This window comes from Thermobia domestica, chromosome 13, assembly GCF_964235325.1.
Source record: "Thermobia domestica chromosome 13, izTheDome1.hap1.1, whole genome shotgun sequence".
Lineage (NCBI taxonomy): Eukaryota > Metazoa > Arthropoda > Insecta > Zygentoma > Lepismatidae > Thermobia > Thermobia domestica.
The window spans coordinates 133275040-133287503 of NC_137466.1; the positions used below are offsets into that span (position 1 = coordinate 133275040).

General features: G+C 37.3%; 2 protein-coding genes across 3 annotated transcripts in view; one reads left to right on the forward strand and one right to left on the reverse strand.

Moving 5' to 3' along the window:
* Positions 1-4454, reverse strand: part of LOC145668525 (uncharacterized) — a 48592-nt gene extending 44138 nt beyond the window's left edge. For both annotated transcript variants that reach the window (XM_081736504.1, XM_081736502.1), the window contains exon 1: positions 4297-4454. The gene's annotated coding sequence lies outside the window, so the exon portion shown is untranslated. The remainder of the gene's footprint in view (positions 1-4296) is intronic.
* The window catches only part of LOC145668524 (uncharacterized), a 158520-nt gene that overhangs the window by 29084 nt on the left and 116972 nt on the right, over positions 1-12464 (forward strand). The window lies entirely within an intron of this gene.

Sequence of the window (12464 nt, forward strand, 5' to 3'; positions counted from 1 at the left end):
AATAAGCGACTTTCTATACCTTGACTTCTGAAGAAAGAAAGAAAAGGAAATAAATGAAAAACTGTAAATTAAGAACAGCGGAAAAGTTAAAAAATAAATAAATAAAAGCAGTCTATAGGATTTGAATCAGGATCAAAATTGGATTTCCAGCAGAAAGAACGAACTAAACACGCACGACTCTCAAAACACAGTCACTCTGGAACTCTTTTCAGTATATTGATAGCAAGGGAACTCTAAAATCATCCTGTTTTTTAATGATTTTCTTTGCGTTAAAAAGTGTGTGCTTTTCTTTAACTAAAAGTTTTCTGCATATGCCAAGGTACTATTTTGCTCTGAAAATAACATTAAATAATGGAATGGGACCTGAATATTTCAAACAGCACCTTTGAAAGGTTTGTTGGAAATGCTTTGCTACTGTTTTATTCTCATGACTTCCCCTCCTATTACTTCGAGTGCCTTGTTGCCAAACTCACAATTTTAAGGGACTTAAGCGCGCAACTATATTTTGGAGATGTGCACAATAAATAATTCCGCTGTAGCAGAATTGTGGTTTAGGAGAATATCCGTAGCAGGTGTTTGACAGAAAGGAAAATGAATCCTTCCTAAACCTGGGCTATTGCAGTTCCCAATAAATGGGCTATGGGGTCGCCACATTCTCGACACCGGACTATCATGAATGAGACTAGCGCTCACTGATTTTAATGAAGCTCGCATTTGCTTGAGCTCTGACTCATCATCTTCAATTATGGTTGTGCTCTCGGTTTTGCGCACCCTAACCTTTTTGAAGCTCGCTCGAACTTGGAACATGACTTGCGTTCAAATTATTGACCTCTTACCTCGATTGAGGGCGACGACCAGACTTTCAAGTTTGAGATTGAACTAGTTTCGCAGAGGATAGGTTCCAGTAGCGTTCTTTCGCTTTTACGGTGATCATCTTCAGGGTTTCTTAAGGTATGTAATTAGTTACTTCAGTAACCCAAAGCGGGCCAGAATCGTTGTTAAAAGCACCTATTTTCTAAAAGTCTAATAACATTTCGAGGTTTTACTACTTGTTCGCTTAAAATACTATCCATTAACGTCATGCAATGACAAAAGAACCCAAAGATGGAGACATTTCCCTATGGAAATCAGTTCCATCCAAGAATGGTATTACCAGCCTCTGTGTACAACCAGACTTGACAGATTATGAAACAAAATGACTTACAAATTTTAACGAGTTCGAGAAGAAAGGTAGAAAGTATCAATGAAACAGCTAATGTAAAAATATACAGAACTATAGCTATAATCAAAAAAGACACTTATAGCTAGCGAAGGGGCGGATATATTGAAGGACTTTAACGTCTAACGTTTATACTTTTTAGACTAAAGGAGACTGATAATTAAAATGAATGAATATGAAAGAATTTGTGTAATTAGGATGTGGGAATACTCCGAGACAACTCATCCCATGGGATGATCCCCATTACAATTGCACTTCACATGGACAGAGATCGGACCAGGGATTCCTAGCACTGAGCTCCCAACTCCCAGTCAGATTTTTTGAGTAAAGTTAAAAGTGGTATGTTCTATGTTTTTCGGAAGAGACGGATGTCTTGAGGAGGATTTCGAAGATGCGTTATTGATCACGGAAACACCCGCCTACTTTTTGCCCAGGTTCGCACAAAGTGTCAGTACATTTATTCGCATCTAGATATGCCATTTTCCTTTAAACTTGCTCTCGGAGATTATTGAGATTAATCTCAGTTGAGCAGTTCAATGCTCGTCAGCTTGGAGCCTCTTTTTTGAATATCTTAGTTAAATGTAAATTACATTGAACTTTGCTTCTGATATTCTCTCAACTTCTCTGGTCAGCAGATTTTTTTTTTTTAATTTTCCCATTCAAAAATTATGCAGTATATTAGCGGAGTAGGGGAGGGTCGGATTAGCTTAAGGTTAGGGAAGTTTGGACCCATTTTGTTAAAATTAATAGTGTATCATTCCTAGTGCCTACGTAAGGCACCAACTGGAGGCATTGTAAAGTTCACCCGTATTAGTTCTACGAGAACAGGATAGAATAGTACATTGGTCTAACATTATTTTCACTAAGATCTTTGCTCCCTTCCTCCACAACTTTTTCTTTTCTAAATTTATGAATGACAACAATATTAGGGGTGTTGAAAATTAAAAAAAATGATCTATGAAATTAGGAGACCAGTTTCTAGAACACAGGTGTCCCTTCGCACTCAGCTGTAATAAAGACAGAAAACAACGTGCCCTGCGGGGCTCTAATCTACCTTTACTCGCTAATGCTCGCTCGGCAATGCGAATTAATATTTTACTTTGGTACAGAAAAGAACCAACTTAGCTATTAAACTATATGGGGGGGGGGGACCTGTGTTCTAGAACCTTCCCAAATTAGGATATCTAATAAGAAATTAAAATGAAATGTTTCAATTTAATGTCCCACTATTATGCCTTTTAGCTAAGGAAAAGATGGCTAAGACAAGTGAATGATGGAATAGACTGTGGGAGAAAACGGGAGTACCCCGAGAAATCCCACGGACACGATGTTGTTCACCACAAACTTACTTGGTCGGGGAATCGAATCAGGGACTCCACGCTCCAGAGGTAAGCGCTCTACCATGTAGTCTCCGTGCCCCCTACCTAATAGTTAGATAATACAATACTATTCGATGAACTAACATATATCTCCAATCGTTGCTCACAAGTTAAAAATTTACATACGCAAGTTATGACAATAGTTGCTAAGCCCCGAAATTTGGTCACTCTATATTGCATATTGACAGTCATATGATACATCAGCAGTTATTTATTTCTAAAGATACACTATTTTTAATCCTTATTTCATTATTTACCATAGAATAAAAAAATAATGTGACAGAAGACATTTAATACTATAAAAACACTTTAAATAATTGTTACGAATAGGAGGCATGGTAGGTCAATGGTAGAATGCTCATCTAGTGCAAGGAATTCACAAGGTTCGAACCTAGGTCATATGAAGAGTATTGTGCCAGTGAGTTTTCTCCAGATTCTCCCGTTTCTTCCCACATTCTCATTCCACCAAACATTTCGTTATTTAGCGTGCCCGCTTTTGAGATACCTGGATTCAATTCCCGGTGGAAATTCATGTAGTTGTGATCCTACGGTAAGATGTAGCTCCACGTCGGTCAAAGCCTCGCTGCTGAACGGGATGCTAAGCTCAAATCCAATTTCGTTATTATTCACTTTAAGTACCGGTCTCCTTTGGCCTATAGAGCATAATCGTGTTACATTAAACAAGAAATTGTTTAGTTTAACTTCATTGCAATTGTAATGAATACAGTTGAAATATCCAATCTCTTACAACATTAATGTTTTATCTGGTAATTGAAATGAAATCATTGAGATTAACGTCCCACGTTTCTGCCTGTTAGGCTAATGGAGACTATAACTAAAGCAAATGAATGATGGAACAATTGGTGGAATGAGAAAGTGGGAAGAAACGGGAGTACCCCGAGAAAACTCACGAGCACGCTGTTGTGCACCACAAACTAACTAGGTTGGGAATCGAACGAAAGATCCCACGCACCGGAGTTAAGGGTTCTACCACTGAGCTACTGTAACTCCCTGTTTAATCCGGGCACACTTCCGGGGCAGCTTTGCAGTTCATACTGAAATAATATATTTTCTCAATTGTATTTAGTAGACGAACCGCAAACTTCCTGTCCCCCCGCGAAGACATATTTAATTGCGAATGTGTGTTACATCCTTTAACAAATAGTATTCCAGTAAAGCTCCCTTACATGTTGATTTTTGCCATTGTTCAGGACAAAATTTTCTGCTTACAATAACTTCGAAAAGGAATGGAGATTTTGACCATTTGGTTAAACTCAGTGTAGTTCTAATCACTGCTTGATAATATCTTGGGTGCGTGTTGAACTATTATATTAAACTAGTATTCCTAGCTAAATGAAGTTTACGTTGCTCTTAAATTTTAGTAAAATCAAATGTACCCGTCTGAAGAGAGTTGCTATTAAGATACTTTGTTGTAACAAGCAGTATACTTATCTATTTCACCACGAAAGAAGAGTAATTTGGAATTTTAATGAGAATTGTATAGTAGCATTGTTAGTTTATAAATATAATAATCACTGGATTAATTGTTACTGTATAACAGACAACATTATTGCTTTCGCAAAGATAGTTCAATGATCCTCATGTACCTCATCATCTGATAGTTTCAATTGACAAATAAGAATTTCTGTCATACTGATCTTACTAAAGTATATATTCATATAAAATGAAATTGCTTACTTATTCTTCCACTGGTTTCTGTCAGTTGCTCAATTTTTCTTCCACTGGTTTGTCAGCTACTGGATAGAGCTTCGTTTCCGTGACTGCTCCTTTTTCTGTTGATTGTTTCAGATGGCTCCACCGTACCCAACAGCCTTTTGTCAGGATCAAAATGTTTAAACAGTTTCTTCGATCATACTTAGTTAAAAATTAAAAAAAAAAAAAAAAAAGGAGAATATTTGTCAAGCCGCTGTAGTTCTAATTATTACTTTTCCTTGTCGATTCTATGATACATTAACTTTATTTTGTTACTTTTAGAAGTCTGTCTGTCCGTGTATAAACAAAATCTATGTGTATTCTGTTTCGAGACAGTTTATTAGGTTATGGGCGGAGTACACTTGAAAGATTACATAAATTTCTTGACACAAATATTTCTAGTAGTATTAAAGATATTTAGCCAAATTTACAAATTTATTTATTTCAAATTTTTCGTAATTGGAGGTTATTATATTCATCTACGGTGTCATAGAGTTCTTAATTTGAAAATGTAAATAAATAACTAAGGGCCCTATGCAGAGTCGTTTTGAAGTATGATTAGCGTCATACTAAAGGCCTGACTGCTGCATAGGAAACATATGTTAGTCGAACTCTTAGAATGGCACTAATCACACGTCAGAACGACTCTGCATAAGGCCCTAAGTGATTAGAGTCCTGACATTTCTTGAAAGAAACTCAGTTTTGCTCCTGGTGGTAGTACACAGTTTCGAATCTTAAGTTGATCTGTCCATATCTCTCTCCCTCTTTGTTTTGATGGCCCAGGAAGATCTCCAATGTCCATGTCTCCTATAGACCAGTGATGCCATAGGTCATCTGAACCGATTTGGTCAAGCGTTTTGTTTAGGTAACTTGGATCTAGGTTTCACTTCTCAAATCCTGTAACCAGGACTGATTTGGTGACGTAGACAATCCTGATGACTTGGAAGTAGCCGAAATAGTATTGACTATACAGCATTAGTGCAGAATTTTATAGTGGAATAATAAAGCCCATTACTTGAGATCGAATATTCATGTTGTCGGGTCTTGATGTTACAAAAAAAAAAAAAAAAAAAAAAAAAAAAATCAAGATACGATTTCTTGAATATTTAAAATATAATTCCATGTTTATTCATCTTCCAACAATGCAAAATAATACAGAGATTTTTACTGCATATTGTATAAAGAAAATTAGCAAAATACTAGTTGAGCTCAGAAGTATCTCTCATTACAAAGGTTATAAGGTTTAGTGGCTTACTCCATTAAACTTTGACATCCTTTACACAGACACACAAAAAATGTAACTTTTCTTTTATGTGAGTATCACACGCTTATATCTTGATACATCTTGCCGTTATCTTTCAGTGTAGTGCTTTGGCATATTATATATATATATATATGAACAAAACAAGAGAGAAAGAAAATTATAGATTTTGTGAGAATAACCTATTTATAAAAAGTAGTGTTGCCACGAGACGAGACATTTCTCGTGTCTCGTCTCGTCTCGTAAACGAGACGACACACGAGACGAGACAGAACCCTTTTAGACGAGACACCGCGGTCCCCACACACATTCAATGTTTGTCCACCACAAATCTCACATGGCACTAACCGAGATCGAACCGACTACCACATACACCAGAGGTGAAGGCTTCATGGTGTAGCTATCGTGACATTTCTTGTCTTATGTGTTCTGGGTAATACTTGTAAGTTAGTTGTATCTTGATTAGCATGATGCAGCCTGCTACATTTTACTTTCGTTCCCATGGTATGCTGTTATATTTTTTACGAGACAAGCCGAGACAAACGAGACGAGTCGAAACGAGATGGGACAAAACCACTCGAGACGAGACGGGACGAGCACATTTTTTCGAGACGAGACACGAGACGAGACAGCCTGAAGTCTCGTCTCATGGCAACACTAATAAAAAGTGTACCGTGCTAATTCGTAATAACAAACAGTCACATTAATTAGTGGCAACAGTTACACTGTCTTTTTCCAGGCGTGCTTCCAGAGATTTTTTGGAAGGGGTTCAAGCTTTGAGGGAGGGGGACTTTAATACTACAAGCTACTACGTCTATTAAACGGGTATTATTCTACATCCGAAAACATGCGAAAGTTGCTCTGAAATACTTAAAGCAGCGTTTCCCAACCTTTTTCAACTTGCGGCACACTACAGGTGTAACTTGAATTTTCGCGGCACACTCATGTGCATATTATTATTATTTATAAATATAAAATACTGTGGTAATTTATTTCTGTGATAACTGATCCCCTCACAGAGAAGAAAGCTCGATGACTGGTTTTCGGTAAATTATTATGCTTATTTTTCATTCTAATTTAAAAATAAGAAACAATTGCAATGAGATATAAGACTCAGGTTTTTTAAAAAAACACTTTCTTTTTCGAAAACTGTATCCAACCTTTCACTAAGAAGGAAGATCACTAAATAAAGAACGAACAAACAATTCTATTTTACTTTTAAAACACATTTGTATGCATGTTTGCTTTGTCGAAAAGATTGAATGATATTACGAAAGTCTGCAACAATAAAGAAGCAATAATTGTCATAACAACGATAACAAATACTTTTTTCAACATTAAAAATGTACAGAAACGTAACCGAATATGAAAATTAAAATTGTAGATTCATAGTAGAGGTTCATAGTAATGTGAAACAAAATATACATTTTCTCCTATGTTTTGCAATTTGATTGCCATGAATTAATAATTTTATTTCGATTTCCTCGCGGCACACCAGTGAACCATTCGCGGCACACCGGTTGGGAAACGCTGACTTAAAGCTATATTTTCAGAAAAAAATAATAGAACTAGATTGTTTTTATAAGAGAAAGAGTACGGGTGAAACGTAAGATCAAATTTCCGTGCTACACGAATAATTTTCCTGACAAACAAGTCTAGTTTTATTGAAAAAGTGTACAAATGTATGTTGAGTTAGAAAGCTGTGGGGGAGTTCAGACCCGGTTCCCCTCCATGGGTGCGAACTCCTCTGACTCCAATCAATATCGTTAGCGTGGAGGCAAATTGCAGAGTAAAAACTATTGCGACAAATAATTGCAACTTAAACTGTATTGTTTTAATTTAATTATTTGAAAATGAAGTCCCTGGTTCGATCGCAGCTTCTACCAAGTAGGCTTTGTGGTGGACAAACACCGCATGCGTGTTTTTTTTTCGGGGTTATTCGGTTTCCTCTCATTTTTCATCAATCCATTATCACCCATCTCATCACTACTGACTCCTTAGCCTCGGTGCATATTCTTCGAACTTTAAACTAAAAGAAAAAGAATATAATTTCTGAAATATTTTGTCTTTATTTCATTGACGTCTGTTTCTACAGGGATTCTCATCCAACCATATAAAGAAACAAATAAATAAAACTACTAAGTATATGAATACAAATTGTGAAGAAAATATGTCTAATTTTGTACTATGAAATGTCGATGGACAATGTGCTATTTACTTTACTTGCAACTCGTCCATAAATTTGTTGACAAATTCCTTTGCGAGAGACGTAATTGCCTCACGCGTCAGTTACGGGTTGGATTGCTTGGTAATAAGACGTAACGTAGTAGTGTCTGTGTCATTCTTACAGTGGACTAGCTAGAAGTGCGGCTTACGGCAGTTACTTGCTCAGGAGATTACAGGTATGTGTGTTTTATCTATATTTTTCCCCTTAATATTTGCTGCGAATATTATTAGGATGTAGGTACAGAAATGCAAATGGAAGAAACAAAATAGTACTCAGTAACTTCTGAACAATTGAATATCATTACTATTTTTATCGCCAGATCTTGTTCATACTTTACGCATAGATTCAAGATAGAATTTACAGGTGATACAGACAGTTAGAAAGCCCCTCCTCCATAAATTCTAAAATTGACACAGAATAAAATTATGAAGTGTGTGTGGGTGGGTGTGTATTTGAGTTGAGTTGAGTTGATTTTGAGTTTAACGTCCCGTTCAGTAGCAAGGCTATATGAGACGTGGACCTACTGATTAACGTGGAATCCGAACCACATGAGCTCCCGCCAGGAATCGAACCCGGCTCTCCCACGCCAGAGACACGCCTTTGGCGTGGGAGAGCCGAGTTCGATTCCTGGCGGGAGCTCATGTGATTCGGATTCCACGTTAATCAGTAGGTCCACGTCTCATATAGCCTTGCTGCTGAGTATTTAAAAGATAAATCTACAGATTTTGTTCAACGTTTACTCTATTGAATACGATCGCAGAAAATGAAAGAAAGAAACTAAAAGGATCGTAAGACACGCTGCTGGTCTAGTAGTCGAGAGAAGAAATCCGTCGGAAATTTAAGTTCATCTGAGGAGCATAGACATTTCTAAGTATTTTCAATGTTTCTGGGTTCGAGTGTCCTTGTTGAGTCTAACAGACATTCAAGACTGTATGAACGCACGAGCCTTTGATGCAGAGGATTCAGGGAGGGCTCGACTTCCGGTCAGAAAGCATTGATTTGAACGCATTACGATGCTTTGGAATCCGTCTTAATTTATAAATCCATGTTTCATATAACCTTAATGCTGAAAGAGGTGTTAGAATACAACAAACAAACAAACAAACAAAAAGTTAATCTTACAATACGTAAAACAAGTTTATGGATTCTGTTTCTTATTTCGCATATTATGATTTTCTTTTCTTGAATGGAATGCATAGGTGTCCATACGAGATGGGGAAGGAGTGCAATATGAGGTGATATATCTTTCTCTTTTGGCACTCCAATGATTTTATTTAAAAACTAAAAGAAAATTCTGTAGTAATTATTTACTTTATTACTCCTACTTTTATCTAGAATCTGCGTTACTTTGGACTGTCTATATTAGATTTTTTTTAAAAATCTTTTAAAGTTGAGTCTCCGTTTCGGTTTGGCAGCGAGGTTATATGACAGTGGACGTACAGCTTAACGTGAGATCGAAACCGCATGAGCCCCCGCTAGGAATCGAACCATGTCTCACCCACCAAAGACACGTACGCTAACCGCTTGGCCAAGAAGCAGCACAGACTGTCTTTATTGCATAGTATGAGAAAACTTTTAGAATCAATTACGTTGTGCGTCTTCACACTTCTTTTTCTTCTTTTTAAATATTTGTACTTTTATTCAAGTGTTATTATTGTAATTTATATGTGTGGTGCCCATGACACGAGACACTTATCTTCTGATCTGGAAATCGAGAGTAGAAGTACATTTTATAATTCTAGACGAGACAAGAAACACGACAATTCTCGTTTCATTTTCGAGACGAGAAATCTCTCTAATCTTGTGGGTAACACTAGTTCATCCAGTCTTAGGCCAAGGGTGGGGAACTTTTTTTCTTTATTTTAAAGGTCACATTTACAATGTTCATTTTCCAAAAAGGCCGCATATATGATAGTTTTGGACATGGCTACCCGCAGTGGGGGCAAGGGGGACAGTTGCCCCTGGATTTTCGAAGATTGTTCAGTTCTTGGAAAAACATGTCAAAACATGCTCATTTGTTTTCATATATTATTGTACTTAATATACTGTATTTATATTAAACCCGTAGTATTGTTTATTGTAGTTAATAAGCATATATGCATGAATAATTAAGCAGCTCGGCGAAATATAACAGTCTATCACATTTTCTAACTTTCGAATAAGCTGGCAAAGAAGATTCAACATTCCCATGCAATTCAATGCAATGACACATACTAGACAAGCTTCTCCTGTCACCAGGTGCATTTCCGAAAGTAAACTACTACATACAGTTCTATGATTCACTCCCAATCCATCCCACTTAATAACCTTATTTCACCGGAAGTGGCGCTTACCATAATGTTTGCCCAAGCCAATCAATTGTTTTATATGATGTATTAGAAAATGTGTGCACGAGCACATCAAAGTATTGTGTATTCAGAACTATGCTTGTGTGTCGGTCTTTGTCGCCCTCAGAATCGATTTTTTTTACCACCCCTGCGAAAAAATCCTCCGGGCGTTCCTGGCTTTGAATAGACTTAATTATACCGTTATTAGTTACATAGTTATATTAATAATTTACATTAAAATATATAGCACTATGAAATACTCATATTAAAAAAAGTAAAAAAAAAAATATTTATTTACTTCTTGCTCACTGTGTGTGATTGCTTTTGTCGGGACAACAACGGAATATCAGGTTTTAGCATGGGTGTTTTGGTCTTCGAGATGAACATCTGTGATCTGAGTTCCCAAAAAGCTCTGAGTCCCAAAATTTGTTGTATATTTGATATTCTTAATGAAATTTAATATTTCTCTCCATAGCCCGCTTAGTCATTTGTAACATCCAGGCACTTGCGCGGAATCTCACTCCGCAATATTTATTTATCTTATTTTAATGTGCATTTTGTTTCGAAGCGATATTAAATGTTTAATATTTTCTTTGCAATGTTTTTGACAATTGCCCACGTATATTTTACAGCACAAATTCTCTTAACAGTTTTAAGAAAACTAAAATTTTTCTATCCACGGAGTATCCGCGGAATGTCACTCCGCGGCGCGTGCTACTGCGGGTTAAGGCTTTTGGGACCTTTAGCCGACTATTTCAAGGGGTCCTATATTACAAATTTTCTCAAATAGCTCACTCTCTCACAAAATAAGTATCGTGAAGACGCTAGTAGAAGATGACTTAACTCTTGCGATACCGCAAGCGTAGGGAAAAAAGGCATGGATCTGATGCTTATATGTTGATTGCTATATTTTAGTAATTAAGAGAGAAATGTTTGGGGGGGGGGCCCTGAGCCTGGGGGCCCTGGAGCCTGGGCTCCACTGGCTCCGCCCTTAATCCGCTCCTGTTTCTCACAACAGGCTCAGAAGGCTGCAGGTTCCCCACCTCTTGTCTATGCCAATTAGAGCCTAACCTACGAACATTTGAAGACCACAGATGAGAAAAGGCGAAATGACAGCTTTTCTTTATTTTGAGAAAACTGAATTTTAAACTTTGAAACCACAGCCTACTTAGTATACAGCAGAAGAGAAAAAAACTATTGACTGCAAATAACGTATGCACATTTGTCTTTAGTGCTCTCAACGGGTCGGGTCGGGTCGGGTTGAAGACCGACCCGACCCGACCCGTGACCCGAATTGACTGACCCGACCCGACTGACCCGAACAGTGATCCGATCTGATTGACCTGACCCGATAACCCGACCCGAGCTGACCCGATTGACCCGACCCGACAACCCGACCCGAATAACCCGACCCGACAACCCGACCCGAGCTGACCCGACTGACCCGACCCGAGTAGCCTGACCCGACAACCCGACCCGAACTGACCCGACTGACCCGACCCGACAACCCGACCCGAATTGACCCGATCCGAGTCGGGTCGGGTCACGGGTCGGGTCGGGTCAACCCGACCCGTTTGAAAGCACTATGGTCACGACACTGGGTGAACGCCAAAATGCACTCACATTGGGAAACTAGTTTTAAAACTATAATTTTAGAAAATAAAGCATAAAGCATAATTTAAAATATATAGCACAATTCTTGGAAAGTTTAACATACTGTGTTAATATTTTTAAAGCCAATATTTACAATGCAAAATCATTGAGAACATAACAATGCAACAATGAAAAGCTTATTTTCATTTCTATAAACTTTTCGGTGTAATCCTTTGATGTGGAGAAAAGAAAGTAAAAGAAGAAATTTTTCCGGCAGCAATGAATAGTATGCAAGAACTCCATACTATATTGTTACAGTGACGACGCCAGCTTTAAGTTCTTAGGGGGGCAAAGGAGGGGCAGATACATTTTCGGGGGGCTGCTATTTGCCATACCAAAAATGACATATTTATTATGTTTGACTTATTTTACATTACATTGTGCATTTCGTTGCTGTTTTTATGTTAGATCTATATGATTATAAATTAAACTTATTTCAAATAAAATTTGTAACTAACAAATAAGTAACGTCTGCACATGAAATATTTTTCAATGAAACTTTTGAAGCCTAAACATAAATTGAATTACTTTCGTGTATGCTACAAGTAAGACATTCGTCTATATGCTACGTATCTCTCGCTCTTTCTCTCTCTCTCTCTCTCTCTCTCTCTCTCTCTCTCTCTCTCTATATATATATATATATATATATATATATATATATATATATATATATATATATATATAT